The sequence below is a fragment of the Desmodus rotundus genome, chromosome 3 (assembly GCF_022682495.2).
Source record: "Desmodus rotundus isolate HL8 chromosome 3, HLdesRot8A.1, whole genome shotgun sequence".
NCBI lineage: Eukaryota > Metazoa > Chordata > Mammalia > Chiroptera > Phyllostomidae > Desmodus > Desmodus rotundus.
In genome coordinates, this window is record NC_071389.1 from 160,787,068 (window position 1) to 160,803,049 (window position 15,982).

General features: G+C 36.0%; 1 protein-coding gene across 3 annotated transcripts in view; it reads right to left on the reverse strand.

The window, feature by feature from the left end:
• Positions 1 to 15,982, reverse strand: part of CNTN1 (contactin 1) — a 303,517-nt gene that overhangs the window by 204,583 nt on the left and 82,952 nt on the right. For all 3 annotated transcript variants that reach the window (XM_024575713.4, XM_053921618.2, XM_045184291.3), the window contains exon 2: positions 14,641 to 14,685. The gene's annotated coding sequence lies outside the window, so the exon portion shown is untranslated. The remainder of the gene's footprint in view (positions 1 to 14,640; positions 14,686 to 15,982) is intronic.

Sequence of the window (15,982 nt, forward strand, 5' to 3'; positions counted from 1 at the left end):
TTCCTTTGCCATTACTTATAGCACAGGTCTGAGGGCAACGAGTTTGTTCAGCTTTTGTTTATCTGAAAAAAAGTCTTTATTTAGTCTGAATTTAATTTATTTTTAAATATATTTTATTGATTATGCTATTACAGTTATCCCATTTCCTCCCTTTATTCCTCTCCTCCGTGCATCCCCCCTCCCAACCCTATTCCACACCCCCTTACTTCCTGCCCATGGGTCATACATATACATTCTCTGGCTTCTCCATCTCCTATACTACTCTTAACCTCCCCTGTCAATTTTGTACCTACCATTATGCTTCTCATTTAATTTATTTGTAGAGAGAGGGGACTGGAGGGAGTAAGAGAGTGAGAGGAACATTGACATGGGAGAGAAACATCAGTCAGCTCTCTCTCACATGCCCCAACAGGGGACCCGGCCTGCAACCCAGACATGTGCCCTGGTGGGGAATGGAACTGGTGACCTACATGTGCCCTGGTGGGGAATGGAACTGGTGACCTTTTGGTTTGCAGGATTACGCCCATCCCACTGAGCCACACCAACCAGGGCTAGTCTGCTTTTCTGAGAGATGATTTTGCTAGGTATAGAATTTTTAATTGATATGGTTTTTTTCTTTCAGTACTTTAAGGATGCTGTTTTTTAAAGATGCATAATTTATGTTTGGGTTTAGAGAGAAGATTTTTTTCAAGCTGGGTGGCTTGAAAAAAAATCAGTGGATGTGGGCACAAGTATTTGAGATTAGTTAAGAAAATGTAGTAAGCATACGAAAATAGAGAGTAGTAGATTAGTTTGTCTCATTCACCTCATTCTTTTAACCCCTGGCTCTCTGTCACACAATTACCGGCTCTTCAGTTGGACATCTCTTCAACCGGTTTTTTCAGACACAAATCATTTTCTTGGTTTCTTGCTTCTCTGTCCTTTATGTTTCAGTTTCTTTTTCCAGTACAATATTTTTATTATTATTCTTCAAAGATTAAAAGATAAGAAATCCCTTCTGATCCCCTTTCCTCTTCTTAGGTATTTTTATCCATGCCAATAACCAGACCTATCATGAACAATGAAATCCAAACTTCCATCTTCAGACAAAATGGTGGGGTTTTTTTGAGCTCCAGAGCAATCAATCCTCCCATATACTTTATATTTTTACACTTGGGTAACTAGCAGGCATCTCAAACTCAGGCAGTCCACTGCTGAACTCTCAACTTTTCTCCCAAAATTTAGTTCCTCCAGTCTTGCTTATTGCAGTAATTACCAGTCTCTACTCATCTGCTTATATTAGAAACCTAAATGTGATATTTTTTCTTCCTCTATGGCCACTAACTCATTGGTTTGTATTTGGTAAATATATATATTAAATCTGTCTACTTCTTTCTCTCCTCATTGCCGTTAACCTACACCAAATCATCATCATTGCTTCACTTGCTTAAACTATTACAATAACGTCCTAAGATTTTCCCTGTGTAATCCATATAAAATACCCTATCATAGCACCTAGAAGGATTATATATATATAAAATATATAATATATATAAATATTATATATATAATGTGGATAACATTATATATATATAATGTGGATATCATTATATATATGTGTATATATATATATATATATATAATGTGGATATCATTATATTACTTACTGATTAAAATTACCCAGTCTTTTCCAACTGCAGTTAGAATGTTATTCTATGTCTTCAGTAGAACGTAGCAGCTCTGTATCTTCTTGTACTATTCTCCCCTTATTCACTACATTTCAGTCACTCTGGCCATTTACCTGTTATCTCCTAATGTACACATTCTGCACAGCACCTCTTGGGCTAGAATGCTTCCCCCCCAGCTCTTTTCTTAACTTCATCTCAGCTTAAAATGTACTTTCTCTTGGAAATGTGCCTGATTATCTTCCAACCCTTTCCACCTTATAGGTTAGGTAAGTGTCTTGTGATTCATTATCACAATATATGTACTTTTTTTCTCAGTAGTACTTATGGTAATGATAATTAAATACTTATTTGTATAATTTTTAATTTAATTCCCAACTCTCCTGATGGCAGAGATCAAATTTGTCTCACCTACTTTTTCATCTCTATTATTTACCATGGTATTTGGCACATAGAGGATGCCAAGATTCTTTTTAATTCATAGATGAATGAATCAGTGGCACAATTTGTGATTTCATTAGCTATTAATAGGACTGATTCTTTGAATGCATAATGGACAATTGTGATAGGGTTGGCCTCATAGATCTGGGTTGCCTGCTTGGAAATAATTTATACTCAACTTCAAACCTTTGGCTATGGAGTCTACATCTTTAGTTGCTTTCTAAAATAAACTGTTCTTCTGTCCAGGATTTTTGCCACTTTGGCTTACCACATCTGCCTTGATCTTTAATTCTGCTTTGATCATTGACACATATCGCCCTGACCTCTTTCATGTACACTGTGTAACCTGTTCTGACTTTGTGAGCAAGCTAATCTTAACTTAAGTGGGAGAGTTTCATCTTTTCTATGACCCTTCTTAAGTCCTGTCCCTCCCAAATTTATTTTTGTCCCACAGTTCCAACTTGTGTCTCAGCCTGAGACAGAACATTCATCAACCATTATTAATTCTAGTTAGTTCCAGCTTGACTTCTTCGTTCTGTTTTCATGGGAAAACCCGCCTTGGTCTTGTGAAACTGCTGGGCCCTGTTGGTCTAGTGCAGCGCGCTCGAACTCTACATGGCATGGAGCACTAGGAAACCTACTTTAAAACACAGATTCCTAGGCCCTACTCTAAGAAATTCTGATATATAATATTTGGGGTGAAGCCGCCAAAGGTGAATTTGACCAAGATCTTGGGCCATGATGATACCGATAATCTTGGAATTATATTTTAAATAGCATTATTCTAAGAGTTTGAGGCAAGTTTGTTAAGATCTGGTGTATGTTGACTGTCTGAGGATTTGAAAAGGCAATAATTATTTTAACTTTTCTTAGATCCATTAAGTACAATTTAAGCCACTTCCTTTCTTTTTATTAAGCCATCAGCCTTTCTCTACAAGCCATGAAAGCTCCTCTGCCTAGCAACTCTTTTCTATAACAAACATGACTGTTATGCTTTCTTTTTTATATATTTAAAAGTATAATTTTATCTGCGAACTGGTCATTGACCATAGTTGAATTGGTTTTCATTAGGAGAAGATCTGCATTTTAGTGGTTAAATACACAATGTTTCATATCCTGTGTCCTGGAGTTTGGCGCTGGGTCAGACATTTATTAGCTGTAAATTCAGTTTATTTATCTGGTAAATTAGGAAGATAATAGTTAAATTAATGATAGCTATGTCATAACAATGGTGCATTGATTGGTTTAGTAAAATAAGTTTGAAAAACCTTAGCACGTTGTCTGCCACACAGAAGTGCTAAAAACTGTTTACTATTATTACAGAAGAAACACTAAAACTGGCACTATATTTTATGCTTCTGTTTACTGCATAGCATGTAGCGTAAACCTGGCGCAAATTAGTGATCCATGAGAGCTTAAAATGATGACTTAATGTCTGCCAGAAAATTAATAAATATAGCTTGTTTAAAATTCTTAACAACACTTGATTCAGTCAGGGTTCTCCAGAAAAACAAGAAAAACAAAGAATGCACATGTATGCATATATTGTATAGAAAATATATGTATACTTTGTAGAATATATAGCAAAAATATGTATAATATATAGAACATACATTTCTAGACTACATATATTGAATATATATGTTTATATATTTAAAGAGATTTGTTTTAAAGAACTAGAGAGTGAATGTGAAGCTGGCAAGTAAGAAATCCCTAAGGCAGGCCAGAGGCTGGAAAGGAGGCAGGAGGTGATGATGTTGATGCTGCAGACTTAAGGCATAATTTCTTCTCTGAGAAATGTCAGTGTTTTCCCTTAAGGCTTCCAAGTGATTGTGTGAGGCCTTCCTACACTAGCGAGGTAATCTATGTTACTTTAAGCGAACTGATTTTAGATGCTAACCACATCTGCAAAACACCTTTATAGTAATGTCTAGATTAGTGGTTAATTAAATAACTGGGCACTACATCTTAGCCAAGGCTATACATAAAATTAACTGTCACAACTGCTTTTTGTCTACAAAACAGAAGTCAAATTTTTGGTTGGTATATTCTCCATTGTCCAACTCAACTTCTCTCTCATAATTCTTCTTTCCGCAAGAGTGAGACTCGTTTTTCAATTTTCATCATTTTGCAAAGCCTTCATCTTCACGGGAAGTGCGTCCCCCTCTGCTCTCATACATCGTCACTGTGACCGCCCTGCATCCCTCCGGTGCTACAGTTCTCTGAGCACGTACTCGTTTTTACTGAGTGCACCTTCATTGCAGGGACTATGCTTTCTTTTATGCCTATCCCCTATGCAAACATTTCATCACAGCATTCAAGAGACATTTGTATTTATTAAATCCACCAGCAAAAAGTTTTAAATACTTGTTTGATCAATGATGTAACACACAGGTCACTTCATTTGAAGGGGCAGCATTTTAAAAGTGTAACATATTGGCAAGTTGCCCGTTCTTTGTTTTAAAAATGATATGATTCACTAAAAATTCAATATTTAACAAATAAGATATTTAAAAATTTTTGCAATATATCATGTGGATAAAATACCAGGGAAGGCATATTTTTAATGACAATATTATGAGGTTTTGTGTGTGTGTGTGTGTGTGTTGTTTTGTTAAATTTCTTCTTTTTATTTTTATATTGTAGTTTTTCCATTACCATTTAACACCCTTATGCCCCCTCCCCCCTGATGAGTTATTTTATTTAAATGATATATTTTCTCATCAGCCACTCAAGAGAAAAAGCACACTTGTTCATTTTCAAATTCAAGGGGCAGGCTATAAAACAGCAGGAACTGAGGCTATTCAGCAATCCATCTATCTCGAGAGGAATAAAACACTATTCCACTCTGTACTGACTGGCACAGCTCTTCACCGACAATCCACTATTTAGATAGAAAAACAAACTGGCCTTTGTGTTTTGTTCATACTGTCACCCGGGCATTACTCTCAAAGCACTTCAGCGACTCGAAAATAATGTCGCTCTAACAGGCATAGTTTTAAAATATTTATGAAAAGTGTTGCTCAAAGAGCATATTTATCTTACTTGGCTTTCCCATTGTGCAATAACAGGGATATTAAACTAAATCTCTTACTTTGTCAAGATTTTAAATATTTTCTCATTTTACATATATCTAGGTAAAAATTCTAAATTGTGGAATATTTATTAGATATGTATAAAATAAATGATCAAAATTTACTCCTATGAGATTGCTCCTTATTCCACCCCCATCCAGATTTTATGTTTCTAATCTAATAGGCACAGATGTGAACAACAGAAGCAATAATGTGTTATAGGTGTGATGATAAAAATAAGGACTTGATTAGAGGAAGTAACAGGATTGACTGGTATAATTTCCCTGAGAACGTAAGGAAGAAGGAGGTCAGGAAAGTTTTCATTAAATTGAACGTTGGAATAGAGTAGATATTTTCCAGAACAATAAGGTAGGGGACAAGGGAGTTATTCCAGGAAGAGAAAGTCACATAAAAGAAGCACTTAAGAATGACAGAGCTTGGCTTATTCTATTTAAAGCAGGGGCGTCAAGCTCATTTTCACTGGTGGCCACATCAGCCTCATGGTTGCCTTCAAAGGGCCAAATGTAATTTCTACTCCTTAACAGTTAAGAAGTAGTTACATTTATAGAGCCCTAAAATTAATTCAGCCCTTTGAAAGCAACTGTGAGACTGATGTGGCCCACGGAGCAAATGAGTTTGACACTCCTGATTAAAGAATTGCAGATGGTCTCCTTTGCTGTGCAAAAACTGTTTAGTTTGATGTAGTCCCATTTTTTTTTAAAGACAATCTACTAAATAAAAGAAGATATTTTCCAAATGACACACCTGATAAAAAGTTAATATCCAATCAACTGAGCCAAACTGGTCAAGGCACAAAATTTCTTAAAAAATATTAGTAAATTGAATCCAGGAGTATATAAAAAGGATAATGTATCATAACCAAATGGGGTCTATTCAAAGAAATGAGAGGTTTATTAGTGTTTCAGAGTCAATGTAATTTCCCATATTAAAAAATAAAGGTGAAGAAAGTAAAAAAAAAAGTTAATATCCAAAATTTACAAAGAATTCAAACAAATCAACACCAAAACAAAAATCCAGTTTAAAAATGGGCAGAGGACATAAATAGACACTTCTCCAAAGAGGATATAAAGATGGGCAACAGACATATGGAAAGATGCTCAACATCACTAATCATCAGAGAAGTTCAATTTAAAACCACAGAGATATCACCTCACACCAGTCGGCATGGCCGTCATCAATAAGTCAACAAACAAGTGCTGGTGAGGATGTGGAGAAAAGGGAACCCTAGTGCACTGTTGGTGGGAATGCAGACTGGTGTGGCTACTGTGGAAAACAGTGTGGTGTGACCTCCAAAAATTAAAAATGGAACTGCCCTTTGGCCCAGTGATTCTAGTTCTGGATATTTATCTGAGTAAGCAAAACGTCAATTTAAAAGAATAAATGCACCCTTTCATTCATTGCAACATTATTTACAATTGCCAAGATATGGAAGCAACCTGAGTGCGCATCAATAAATGAGTGGATAAAATATATTTAAAAAATAAATGAATGGATAAAAAAGTGGTAGTACACATACTATGGAAGGTTATTTAGCCATAAAAAAATAAAATCTTACAATTTGTGACAGTATGTATGAACTTAGAGGTATTAGGCTAAGTGAATGTCAGTCAGATTACGACAAATATCATATGACTTCATTTATATGTGGAATGTAAAAAATATGAAACAAAAAAACAAAACTGAACCAGACCCATAGATACAGAAAACAGGCTGATAGAAGCCCAAGGGGTGGGAAATTGGGGACTGGATGCAAAAGGCAAAGGGATTAAGAAGTACAAATGCTAGTTACCCAACAGATACAGGGATGTAAAGTACAGCATCGGAATTACAGTCAGCAATACTGTAATAACTACGTACTTGTATGCCTCATGGGCACTTGAAATAACAGAGAGAACACTGTACAGTATATGATTGTCTATCCACTAAGGTGGGTAGACGTGAAACTAGTACAAAAACACATGGCACTAATACAAAATAATATTGAACATAAACTGTAAGTGAAAAACAAAGAATGGTAGAGAATGAAGCATCAGGAAGAATGGAAAAGAAAGACAAGGCATTTTCTTTTAGTTAATTTTAAATTGTTTTATTATTTTTTAATTGAAATCTTATTTTTCAATTACAGTTTACATTTAACATTATTTTGTATTAGTTCACAAAACATTATTTTCTATCCTATAAATTTCAAAATTTGATATCTAAATCCAATGGGTTTCATGGTCTGGTTCCACATTTCCTGTGCCACCTGAATTTATTCACCAAGTAGGTGCTAAATAAATATTTATTTAATGAACACACAAATGAATAATAGTTCCTCAGTGTCTATATGCAAGGAACTTCACCCAGGTTTATGGAGCGTAAAAACAAACAGCTATAACTAAAAACAAAGCAACCAAGACCTCATAGTTAAATAAGAAATATGACTATTAATTGTAAATCAAGATAGAAAGTAATGCAGAGGATGTCTTTGGAAACTAAGAATATGTTGCTCCCGCTTCTCTGCAGATAAGCCTGTGTCTTCAAAGCTCTCTGCACCCACCCTGTTCATTCCTACGCTCCTGCCCTGGCTCCCAATATTTTCCCTGCCTGTCTGTTAGTGCTTTCATTTCCTTCTGTCACACATCCGTATTTCAAAGAGAAGAGAAGAAAGACAAATGACGGTAATTAGGGTTTCTGTTTCTACCAAGCATTCTGAGTATTTTATATAAAACATTTTATTTAATTCTCACAACTTTTGAAGTGAGTAAATAGGCATTGCCCCTTTGTTCTACCATAATGTCCATGTCTGATTCAAAGAGATTAAATAATATGCCAAGAAAATACAAACAGTGAATGGAGGAGCTGAAAGCTCAGCCCAGTTTTATATCCTTTCTCCCCAGAGCCCAGCCCACATGCTGTTTTCTCCGGGTATCATTCTCTTGGCACGCCATCCTCAACTGTACTCTCTCTGAGTTTCCGTGATCAGCACCTCACACCCGAACACTTAACTTGTTTCTAATAATTCTTCATGTTAATTTCATCTACATCTTATGTGGATTATGTAATTTTTGATGGATACAACCACACTTGATGTTGTTTCTCATCACCCTTCACTAGCATAACCGTTTCTCCCAGTGATGACCCTCAATCATTACCAGTGTGGGCAGGTTATTTTGTGTTACGTAGCACATTTTCAGAGCCAATTCTTACGTATCTTAACCAAGTACTATCTGTATCATCTCATCATTCTACTATGAGTCTCTGTCAGCCTGCACAAACTATCTATTCACAGGCATTTGTGAAGGGTAAAAATGACGATGTATGTAAATGACCATAACAGGCTTTAGAGTAAGTAAATATAGGTATATGATTATAATATCTAAAGAAATAGCCTACTTCTATTTCTTAGTTCCTACCAAGTTTGTCCCTCAGCTAATATGATGACTAAATCAATGTCCCTTTTTCAAAAGAAAAAGTCAGTGCCCATGTATGGTTTAAAGGGCCTGCTGGGAAAAGGGTGGAACCTTGGTGACAAAGAGCACTAGTCAGCAGACCACCGGAAATTCCACACCCTAGTACCACATTCGGGATGTACCGAAAGGTAATTGAAGTGGGCAATGACTCTGCCTAAACTTACAGCTAGGACGAGGTGATAAACCATTTCTGGAGGTAAAACAATGATCTGGATTTAAGCAAAATTGAAGATAACTATTGCCATTTTAAAAATGATCACCTTTTGTATGTCAATTATACATCAATAGAAAAGATTTTAATGACCACCTTTTCACTTGTTAACATGTAAAAATGAACCATATATATCATATGCATCACATGAAAAAATAACTAAATTTGTCAACTATAGCACTTTAAAAGGGTAGAAAATGATTAATTTGAGCTATGACAAGTAATAAAAATGGTTTTAACAATATAAAATAAAAATTTGACAAAAATGTTCCTTCCTAGCCTCAGCCAGGTCCAGTCCTTAATTGTTGCGAAGAAGCCTCCCTTAAGTCTGCATTTAGTTCATTGGTAGGAAATAGGAAGAAATGGTTTTCTGGGATCTTTTAACATAGAATAAATTTTAAAAGAAGCTTCAGAAAGAGTTAGTGAGAAGGATTTATGGAGAAAAAAAGAGATTCACACTTCTCCCCTCTTCTGTTGGGTGGTGGTAGCACGAGGAGAGGCAGACAGAAAACCCTCTCAAGATTTGCAAGTGATTTTGAACGTGGAGTGCTGACTCTCCTTTCCTGCTTACAGGTGACTGAGCAGCAGATCTTTCCAGTGATGCCAGGGCCTGGAGCCTTGTCGTTTGTGAGATGCCAAAAAGTACAGAGTGAGAGAAGAGGGCAAAGTGCATACTAGCTTCCCACGAGCCTTCATGATGCACAGAGAGAACCGTGAGTTTCCCACCAGTTTAGATAAGTCCACAGACTGTAGTTGGAGGCTCTGGCCCAGGGATCAAAGTCTTGCAAGAGGTATCCTGGTAGAACGAAGCGATGCCATCACAGAAGTGGTAACAGCTCACTTGGGGTAAGAGGGGAATGTGGCTTCCTAACCATAAGGTTGCTCACTTCAGGAAGCCGTGGAGGAGACTCCCTGGCTCCTGAAGTTCATCTGTTACCCTTCAGAGGCAGCAAAGGACATCAGATGGATATGACAAATGCCAAAGACCAAAGAGGGGGGAGGTAGGCCTTAAGAACAAGAGACCTACATATTGTACAAGTCTGTCAGACACTAGAATTTGCACCTGTGAAAGAATCTCTGAAGCACGGTGAGAGAAATGTCACCCTTTTTCTGTTTCATGAATGCAGTATAATCTGACGCTAGCTTCATCAGCAGCTGGGACACTCTGGGGTGCTTATAACACTTGTCTTCCTAAATGTATGATTATGTAATTTATATAAATTGGTGTCAAGTCAGACCCCTAACACCCCACATTTCTACAAGTATATTTTCAAGTTTAATAGAGAAATTTTGTATTTATATCTGAAACATTTTATCTTGTTGGTTTGAGCTCATTTTTATAATTGTTGCAATAGGTTTGGGTTTGGGTACTGATTCTGTCATTGAAAATATTAGCTACCATGCTACATAATGGCAATTTGTTGTTATATTTGACTTTAATTTTCCATGTTTGCATTGTATTCTATGGAATATGATTTAGGCTACCATTTGCATTATATAAACCTACAACTACCACTCTGATGCCAAATCTAACAAACAAAGAACATGAAGAAAAAAATAAAGATGTGGCCATAGGTACTAAATAATAAATAGAATCTTAGCAAATCTAGTTCCAAAAGAATTAGAAAAGTACTCTTTGGGGTGAAAGAGCAGTTTGATGTTAGGAAATCCATACATTTATAGTAACACTGTTTAGTAAAGAGAGATTCGTGAGTAGTGTGGATGGTGGAGAGGAGAGAACACAGAGCTGAGTGCTGGGGGACCGCAGCCACTACACTCACTCAACCAAGGAGTGCACGCTGTACAGCAACAGTCCTGGGCGGCGCTCAAGTGTGAACTTTGGCAGAGTAACAGATTTATACATCAGGGGTCTGAGGCAGTAGTTCAAGATTAGATTGATCAGGAAATGCTAAAGTAGCAAATACCCATAGTGTAAATTTAAAAAGTAAAAATCTCACAAATGTTCATAGCATATTTTTAGTAAAATGTACATAGATGTGGAAATGTTACAAAGTTATTAACAGTAAAATTATTTCTAAGTAGAACATTAGAAAAAACTAGGTAACCATGAGAAATGGCATAATTATATAAGGTACAACATTAAACTAATGTTTTTGAAGAGTTTGTGGCATGGAAACACAATAGAAGATGAAGTAAAAATAATAGGATATCAAAATTTATGTATACATTGCTCCAAAATATCTCAAGGCATTAACAAAAGTTTTCCTATGAGATATGAGGTTATGAGCTATTTCTTTCACTTTCCAAGTTTTTCAAAATATGCGTGCATTTTTTAAATTAAAGAGCTCCTCTGATTGAGCACTTAGACACTAATTTGCTCTTTACTCAGTGGCGAAGTCTAGACAGGCATGTTTCTTTAATGCGTCTCCTCAGGGGTAGGTTTATTTCCTGTTACACCCTTAGTCTTTGAGTGCTGTCAGTTAGGGCCCTGGCTCTCTGAGAGGCTCTGCTATCAGTCTCCAACTCCGGCTAGCCGCAGGTTTCATCTTCGGTTCCCAGCTTAGCCCTTGCTTACCTCGGGGTTGCTACCTTCACCTTGTTTTTGTCCTTTTGGATTCTTTCTTACCATTTCAGAAAAGCATTTTTTAAGTGTTATTTTTTTAGAGTTGTTTTAATTTAACAGCTGCCAAAAAAGAGAACTCTCCCTATATTTTTAAACCCACCCAAATTCATTCTTAAAAATTGAAATAATACATCTCATTGCCTATACAACAAGGACTTTACACCTTAAGTAAAACTGTTACCAAAGTACTAGGTTTTCCACTAAACATCTAAATGCATTTAACAAGTACTGTTGTTGATGGCACTGATGTCAAGAAAAGTAGCAGACCACGGGTATTATGCTGCACACTTTAAATCCCTGTCTTCTAAAAATATACTGATAGCACTATATAAAGACTCTCCTCCAGACTCTAAATGAAGAAAGAATAATTGTCTCTGAGAATCAAATTCTAAGAAATCCAAAGCCTACCTCACTGTAGTCTTTATACAGCCTTTATATTATCAATAGACATAATTAAGCTCAAATATAAATTTAGAAGGTACATCTTCTCTTACATTTATAATCTAAAGTTCCGCATTTTCTTGATGATAATAGTTATGAGCAATCACGGTCCACTCAAATAACTGTGTATGGTGTTGGGTGGGTACTAGACTTACTGGGGTGGTCATTTCACAAGTTGAATCAGTGTCTAATCACTATGCTGTACACCTTAAACTAATGTAACATTGTCCTCCAATGGTAATTGAAAGAAAAGTAACTCTGGATCCACTCCATCGGAAGAAGGAATACCATTTTTGTGCTTCCACATCAAGGAATTACACTATGCTGTAATAGTTTGCTTACACATTTTTATTAGGCTGGAAACATCTTGAAAAGTTAAGTCATATCCACTGAAAGTATTGTGAGAGGGCCAGAATTTGCCACTGCATTTACCTACTGGACAAGCATTTGAAAATATACTCTGAGTAAAGATGTTTACTAAAATGTAAGAAGGTTACAATCCTGTAGCATATATAATCTCATCCTTTATTTTTCTACTGGAAAAAAAACTGGTACAGTATCATAAAAACATTACAGTATTGTGGGCCAGTGTTACTGAGAGACATCACTCCAAATGAAGTAACTTATAGCCTAAGTAGAGTTTCCCTTCTTTCTTTCTCTCTGTTTATCATACTCTTGTTTCATTACACAGCAAATGAATGTTTTGCTTCTGAAATACAAGTGATTTAAAATTTTATTTTACCTGAAGCATTGTTGACAGGATAATGATAATGCCCCACAGAAAAAAAATATGCTTCAAGTAAGGGAAGTAACATTGTCAGCATTTAAAATAAATGTTTTCCATGTACTTACTTTTAAAAATCAACATTATATTGTCAAACAAAGATCCCAAACAAACAAAATCTTTGAGAATTTAGTTAGGCAGAGAAAGCAAAATTATTATACAGGTTTCATCATCTGACATATACTGTTCAATCTTATATAGCTACATTTCATTTTTAAAATGTTTAACTGAAAATAGAGTTTAAAATCAGTGCCATGTGTTTCTCTTTTTATACTCATTCTTTCATTTATTTTATATTTTTTAGAGAGGGGGAAGGGAGGGAGGAAGAGAGGGAGAAAAACACTGATGTGAGAGAGATACATGGATCGGTTGCCTCTCCTAGGTGCCCCGACTGGACACGGAACCCACAACCCACAATTCCCAGTCAGGCACATGCCCTCACTGGGAATTGAACCAGTGACCTTTCATTTTGTGGGACCATGCCCCACTGGTCAGAGCTGTACTCATCCTTTCATAGTAAAGCACTCACTCTAAAGTCTTTAATAAATACAGTTAATAAAATTAGGACCCAATCATCACTTCTTTTTCTCATTTAACTTACTATGTCTTATAGGATATATGAATGTTAAGTCCCCATCAATATTTCCAATGCAAAAGAGAGAAACCAAATGCATTCTATTCTCTAACAAAAAAAGTTTGAATATTTTTTTCCTTTTTTCCATAGGAGCAAACTTAAGATCATCTCTGTTTTTCCTTTCCCTTAAATTTTTACCCGGCCTATCATAAAAAAAACTCACATTTGCTTTCGGTCATGTCTCTGGCAAGAGTACGCCTCCCTGTATCCACTGCTTCCAGCACGAGTAGGCAGTCACTTCATGCCTTGACAGGACTCGATGCCTGTCAACGATCCCTCCTAGTTCTAGTATTTTTATTGTTGTTGTTCATTTTTAAAAACTGATGCCCTGACCAGATTGTTGGTTCTTATACTCAACTACAACAGTAAAAAATTTAACTTAGTAGTTTGCTGGTAGAGGACATTGACAATGAAACTAGAACAATCAATTTTATCTACCAAATATACCTGTAACCTTTTAACCTCAGTCTGCTCTGGCTATATAATTTTTATTACATTTTCCTCAAGTTCTCTTCATTCCAACTTGTCACTCTAGGACAGTGCATTTCTATTTTATCATCTTTCGTGCTTTTGTTAGTGGTCTTCACATAGCAAAGAGTTCCCTTCTCATTATCTCCTCAAGCCAAACTTCACAAAGTGCTGCTTAACACTTATCTTTTCAACGTAGTTTAACATAGTGGTAGGAAACCAAACCTGGGACGTTAGATAGATTTCAGCTGGTGAGTATGCCACTTAGCAGGTGTATAACCTTAGACAAGCCTCGGTTTTCTCACTGAACAATGCAATTAATAATAACAATAATAATACCTTTGCTTTATGAAATTGAGAATTATATAACGCATATGTAAAATGTTCAGTAGGGTGTTCGAATTATGACATGAAGTAAATAGTATTGTTACTGCTCTTGACATTTATTATCATTATTTTTGTTAATTCAATGAGACGTTCCCATCACACCATTTCACATTTGATAAACTCTTTCTGTTAACTCAGCAATATGGAGCACGAAACTATTCAGTAATAGTTTGTCTTTAATTGCTCTGTGCATTTGCACAGTGATTTACTTGTATGGGCATTTTCAGAGTGAATACTGACAGGTCATTTAACAAGTATTCATCAAACAGTTTATCATATGTTTTGATATTTTCTATAATTGAAAAATATTATGAAATGATAAAATGGAACCAATATTGTTGAGTGTTTTTCATAGACCAGAAATTTTCTAGCTCAGTAACTAGAAATATGTTTGAATAATCTATTACATGCAATTGTGCCACATAATTTTATTGCTTGAAACCAAAATAGTCACACACATCCCCAAATAAACAGCTTACCTTAATGTTCTGAATTCAGCTTCAGAAATGATCCAAAGTAGATATCTGTAAATCAATGATGATAAAATTATAGTCAGTTAGCTTAAAGATAAAGATGTTTCTACTTTTAGCAATGATTTTTAATATTTCCTATAATAAATGAGTTATAGTTTAATAAACTAGAAGTTTATATTTGTAGTTTTGAATATTACATAAAATTTTGGCACATTTGTAAAACACCTTTATGCAATCAGTAAATTTTTTTTTAAAGATTTTAGTTATTTATTTTTAGAGAGGGGAAGGGAGAGAGAAAGAGAGGGAGAGAAACATCAATATGTGGTTGCCTCTTGAATGCCCCCTACTAGGGACCTGGCCCGCAACCTGGACTGGGAATTGAACCAGCGACCCTTTGGTTCACAGGCCGGCACTCAATCCACTGAGCCATACCAGCCAAGGTGTGATCAGTAAAACGTTTAAGATAAAGGAATTTGACATTTTTGTGGCTTGCGAAGACAATTGATAGTTTAATCTATGAAGTATCATCTTATTCAGCATTACTGAATTGTATTGAAAAATCTTAAGTAAATCCATAATAACACTGCTAAGATAGCCCCATTTTAGGATACGGAACATGAGACTGGAATTTATTTTAGAGGAGCCTGAATATACACCATATAAACCATATAAATGAGGTCTGTCCAGAAAAATTCCAACAATTGTTAACATAACGAGAACAGTTTGCACAACATTGATGTAACTTGGCAGCCAAGGACAGTGGACTGGAATGCACATGCCTGAACAATGATGACTTCACTGTACTAGTCAGTGGGGGCAGTAAATGCCATTGAATGGGTATGTATACTGTGTGACTGTCATATTGAAAATGACTGAGCAAGTAGAGCAATGAATCTTTTTTTTGCATCAGACTTTTTGTGTTAAGCTTGAACATTACTCCGGAGAAACTATTCATGTGATTCACAAGGCTGCAGCTGTGAGCAATCGGTGATTGGCAGCTTCATAACGACAATGCACCCGATCATGCATCACACCTCATGCAGAGTTTTTTGGCAAAACATCAGATCACCCAGGTGACTCAGCCCCCTACAGCCCAGATTTGTCACACTGTGACTTCTAGCTTTTCCCAAAACTAAAATCACCTTTGAAAGGGACGAGGTTTCAGACAATCTATGAGATTCAAGAAAATATGACGGGGCAGCTCATGGCGACTGGGAGAACAGTGTGAGGTCCCAAGGTGCCTACTTTGAAGGGGACTGAGGTGTCATCATCCTATGTACAATGTTTCTTGTCATCTTGTATTTTCTTCAATAAATGTCTCTTTTCATATTACATGGCTGCATATCTC